Source organism: Astatotilapia calliptera, chromosome 1, assembly GCF_900246225.1.
Source record: "Astatotilapia calliptera chromosome 1, fAstCal1.2, whole genome shotgun sequence".
In the NCBI taxonomy this organism is placed as follows: domain Eukaryota; kingdom Metazoa; phylum Chordata; class Actinopteri; order Cichliformes; family Cichlidae; genus Astatotilapia; species Astatotilapia calliptera.
Window position 1 is genome coordinate 419,600 of NC_039302.1, and position 6,000 is coordinate 425,599.

Sequence of the window (6,000 nt, forward strand, 5' to 3'; positions counted from 1 at the left end):
TCTCCAGCCATATCCACCTAAAGGGGCCTACGTATACCTTACTTTTTGTCACTTCATCACTTCAACTTCCTCTACTTCACAATGCCTATTCTTCAGCCTTGACACTTTAGAATAGCGGAAAAATAAAAAACAAACTCCCCCAACACAGCCCTGGAGTCCAACTCAAGCACAGGGCAGAGCAACCTTTACACAGATACCCACATTCACACACACAGCGCTCACCCGCACTCCTCAGCGGTTCACACAAGAGCTAGTTACAGGAAACACACACACACACATATGAAGCAGCATTAAACTTTGCTCATTCAGTTTCTGCAACTAACATTATTTCTTACAGTGTAACACTTTTTTTTAAAATAACAGTGACCCTTTGATTAAAATCCTTTTCAAGGTTAGGTGAAATCTACTTGGAAACAAGGTGGGAACCCCCCTTCTGCACTCAGACAACACCAACATTCTGCAGAAAAAAACTTTGCTTACGTTACGTAACGGCCACGTGGTGTCCTTTGATGCGCAAAAGCTTTTGACGTTCCAAAAAGCTCCCAGCAATCACCTTAATTCCTTGTCCCTTCGTGGTCGCCAATTTTTGTTGCAAATTTTAAAGCCAACATGACAACCTCATCCCACCAACGATGTGGAGATCCAGCTTTTTTAGATCCAACTGAAATCCTTCACTCAAAAAGAAACTCTGGAAAAGAGTAGAATTCTTGGAATAGAGTTTAATACACTGAATCGTATGGACAGCAAGAAAGTACATACAAAGAATAGCAAGACAACACTTAGCAAAGCAAGCAAAGTAAACCCCAGGTTGTAGGGCCTTAAGCACAGACAGCAGAGGCCTACAGAGAGAGATGGAAAGAGAAAAGCCCTGGGGTGTCCTCTGGTCCCTTAATATAGGGACCAATAACCCTGCCCCCTGCTGCTGGGTAACTTTACACTTGTCCTCCAGCCAAAAAAAGGAGGTGCAGGGTCAGGTACCAGCAAAAGGTCCTGGCCCGGGGCCGGTCAGGACTCTGGCTAATGGCCATGCGTAGAGGGGCACCCTTTGATTAAACCCTTGCGTTGGCTTATCACAATATGTAATGACACGGGCAAACGTTGCATTGTGTTAGTCCCTGGAGCGAAGTGAATTATTCAGGAGAACTCACCCCAGCATTAACTGCCCTGTTACTGTACCATCTTAATAAAGCATGGTGAAGGCAAAATGTCTTGTGCTACATGAAAGTTACAGTATATATGTTTAGTGCAAATCTATAGATTATAGTCTATATAGTTAGTGTATATAATGCATGTAGTTATATAGGTATACATGTCATCCAAAAATCCACAACAGAAAGCAGTGCCAATGACAGTTAAGCTAGATTAAATTAAGTTAATCAACATTTGGACAGTGACAATACTTTTGTCTCTGTACATCCCCAAATAAATATTTGAAATAATAGTACAAAAAATATGATATCACTTTTTTTAAATAAAATAGTTTTTGTGTTTACACTCAGTCTTTCAAATAGATGCAAGTAAAACACAGCAGAAAATAAATAAAGTCAAAGACTCAGCGGTCCTGTTGCTCTATTTTCACCTGTAAAGCAGGAGTGGGGTAGGCGGAGCTTTACCCTGGTGCAGGTGTGCCGCAGCGGTCAGTGGAAGAATCCGCGAGTTTCTCTGTGAGTTTCCCATTACGTCGTAGCTACTCGGTGCTTGTTTAGGGGTTTTGTTCGCTGTAAAAAGAAGTTTTCTTCCCACGCACGATGGGGAAGTAACGCGTTACTGCCCATCTCTGCTTACAACAAGCAAACAAGTACTGAACAGGTAGTAAGTGGGGTGCAATGGGATGTCAGGGGCAGGGTGGTCTCAAACCGAGCAAAGAAGGTATTCAGCTCCTCTGCTAGTGTCAGGCTGACCTTTGAAGCTGGAGAGGGCTTGGATGCCTCTCCACACCTGGTGGGGGTTGTTGTGTGTGTATAAGCTCTCTATCTTCCTCCTGTAGGCCTCCTTGTACACTGTACACATGATCCGGTGTCCTGTCCCTACTTGTAGGAAACCTAACATGTTGGTGGAATTTGGGGAGTACAGATGTCAAACGTGCCTTATTGAAGTCCTCAGCAACAACATGGATGCCCTTTGGGTGTTCTTGCTGCTGTTTGCTGATGACAAGTTGGAGGTGGTTGAGGGCTGAGCTAACATTAGCATCAATGGGGATGTAAACAACAATAACTACGACTACCATTAGCTCGCCAGGTAGATAAAAGGACCTTCAGTCAATGGACATGGCTTCTACTGTCTATAATTCTGTGGTTATGGCACCAGTTCTGAAGAACATAGGCACATAGCCCCTCGCCTCTTCCCCTACCAGAGTCTTTGTAAATGGCCTGTATTTGTATAACGCTCTACTTGGTCCCTAAGGACCCCAAAGCGCTTTACACATTCAGTCATCCACCCATTCACACACACATTCACACACTGGTGATGGCAGCTACATTGAAGCCACAGCCGCCCTGGGGCACTGACAGAGGCGAGGCTTTGTCCTGCTGGTCCCTGTCCTGGTGGTGTAGAGTCTAGCCTGGTAACTCCAGTGTGGCATCTCAGAATTGTGGATGGTAGAATGTAGCTCCTTCATTTTGTTTTTGAGGGATCTGACATTGGTGAGGAATGTCCATGATGCACTTTATTTTAACATTCATGTTTTTATTAAGTAAACTGACTGATCCTTATATAGTGCTTTTCTACTCTACGTGAGCACTCAGATTCCCATTCAACCATTCATACAAGCACTTCTTGTACACCTAAGTGCTTTTTATCCCACAATTTCATAATCCATTGAACACAATGAAGAGCAACTTGGGGTTCATTATCTTGCCCAGGATACTCTTGGCTGCAGAGAGGGATCAAACTACCAACCTTGTGATTAGTAGATGACCTACTCGACCTTCTGAGCTAAAGCCTCCCCTGTGGCCGAAAGATTATTATTATTTTATCTGATAGAAACAGGACATTGTGGAGACAAAGCGTAAGGATGACATGCAACAAGTAGTTAACTATGAGCTAGTACAGAATTAAGAAGAAGATCAGACTTGGGCTACTTCTACACAAATCCGGATAAATATGAAAACAGCGATTTATGGCGCCGCGTCCACACTATTGTTTTTAAGTGTTTCCAAACAGTTGTTCATCCACACTGAAACGATCGAAAACAATATGTTCCTGTATTGCGCATGGATGAAACATAAGACGATTCGACCTGCATTATTTCTGTCTGCCGCTTATTTATTTCCCAGCTCTTTGAAACGTCACGGCAAAATGTAGAGGAAAAGCACCGGGTTTTTTAAATGGTGGAGTTGTTGCTGCAAGTAACACAAAAGTACAAAGTTGCAAAAGCGAGTGAGAATTAAAGAATTTGAAGGAAATCTATCTGGAGCATGTACAAACTGATATTAATCTTTAACAGGGCTGTCATAACTGAGAGCAAACAAAACAACTGCTGTATAATGCCTGTCATCGTTTTAAAAAGTCTCCATTTACGCAGTCTACACTGCACCGCGAAAACAGCTTTTTCAAATGTATCTGCTTTGGAGAGCGTTTTCAAAAAGCTCCATTTTCCTTGACCAAAAACGCCGTCTCATTGTGGACGGAAGGCCAAAAAGAAAAAAATGGGTTTTCAAACGAAGACGTATTAGTGTGCACATGGCCTTGCTAAACATTCCTAGGTAGGTGTGGTGATATACTGTAAACGCAGACACTTCTAAAAAGAGAACAGGAGCTTAGCTAATAAGTGCTGGATTTAAGTCTGGAATGGCTTTTACAATATTGTTTGATTGGATCTATTGCAGCTCTTCTTGTAATTGTTTTTTTTTTTTGTTGCATATTTAATTTCTTCACCATGAGACAAAATTATCCTAAAGGTCATCTTTTTGATATATGATCTTCGGCATACGCCCACAACACCAGCAGAATTTCATTGGCAACATGACAAATGACACTGATAATTTAGGTAACATCACCTTCAAATTATTCCTTTATAGAAGACGGCTTTAAAAAGTCGCAAAGTAGTTTAAAATATAAGATCATTAAATAATTATTGACGAAGCCTTTTACAGATGCCCTTTGGTTGCATCTTAGTATAGTCAGTCACGATAATTTGCCTTCACTGACGTATCAAGTTGGGTAAATGTTAAATTGAGTAAACATCCTTATTTACCAAGACTATGAATACCTTCCTTTTCCACCCTGGCTGTGAAAGATCTAACTTGGGGGGTGTGTCTGGTACTGGCTTGCCTCACCTTGGTTTTTCCACTAGGACTATTGATGAGGATTTATGTGTTCTTAGCAACACTGTGTACCTCTCTCTGCTTCCAGAGACTGTGTTTGGTTTGCTGTTATTACATTGTATTTCACAAGTCCTGCTCAAATACTCCAAATCAGGAAACGAATGGAAAGCAGGATGTGGCCTGTGCACAAACACACACACAGAAACACACACGTTGTTTTATATACTTGAATAACAAGTACAAAAGATGATTTTGTCCTCATAAATGTCATAGACACTCTACTCTCTTACAAGAAGAATGAGACATTACACTTTGCAAACAGTACAAACCACACTCTGTGGGGAAGAATTTTCTTTAGAATGTTGTGGTAGCCATCCTGGTAAAAATTACAATTATTCAGAAAACTTTAGAGCTCCCTAAAGGGGGAGTAGAACTTTAATGGGATTTTGAATTTATCAGAGGAGAAAATTGTAAATAGTAAATTAATTGGTTCTTATATAGTGATTTTCTACTCTACCTGACCAATTCAAATCGCTTTCCTCATTCACCCATTCACACCCATTCATACAAGCACTTTTATCTATGCTTTTTCAAAATGGAAAGGCAACCTAACAAAAATTTTGACACAGATTTACAATCACTGGTATTTCTTGACGTCTAGTGTTGGTTGAAAAACAGCTCCAAAATGAAATCTGTGCTAACTGGGTACATCGCTCGAGTTGAGGATTTTGCATGTTCAAATCAACTTGAGTATCAGTACCCAGTGTTAATTTTGTCAGTACCTATTTTGAAATAGTAGCTTCAAATGATCAAATCTTACCAAAAAACTGAAACTAAAAACATTTCTTATTTTACTGAATTTTACACACCACACTATGGGATCAGAACGATGCCACCTTGAAACGAAACCGAAAAAAATATTGAAACCGAAAAAAAATATTGTAACTGAAATAAATGTACTGAAAAATCTTCTATTGAAACTGAAAAAAAATGTGATAGTGAAAAACAATTAATTGAAACTTCAATTTTTTTTGTTTTCGCTTACAACTTTTTTTTCAGTTTCAATAAAAAAAAATTCGGTTTCAAACCGTTTTTCAGTTTCAAACCATTTTTCGATTTCAATCCATATTTCGGTTTCAAACCATTTTTCAGTTTTTTGGGGTTTTTTGGGGGTTTTTTGCCTGTCCCATTTGGTTCTTTAGCCATCAGAATTGTTGTCTGAAGACCAACAAGGAGACCCAATGGATTTACTTTGCCAAATGGATCATCGTGGCATTGCCGTATTGGTCCATTTGATCGACCTTTGTTTTTATTATTTATTATATTTTATTTTCAGATGTTACAGACGGGACAGACATGAGTGAGGGATAGGAAAGGGAGAAAGAAAGAGGAAGGAAAGGAAAAACAGAAGGGGAGAGGGACAGTGAGAAAGGGGGGGAGAAAAAAAATAAAAAATCTCCTGGATCACCTGTTGAGAGAAGAATAGAAAACAAGCAAAAAAAAAAAAAAACCAAAGCAACATGCTAAACACAACACCATCACATTAATCTAGCTAAGTGTAAACAGCAGTTAATACTAAATATTCAATGTTGTTGTGCAGCACGCAGGACAGACAGCGCACAATGTGCTTTGAAGTAGCAGCCAAGAGAGGTGTAATTTAAGTCTACGAGCAGTGAACAATTTACTCACAATTCGAAGTTTTTAACTCCGGATCCGAGCTGGCCGAGTGAGATCT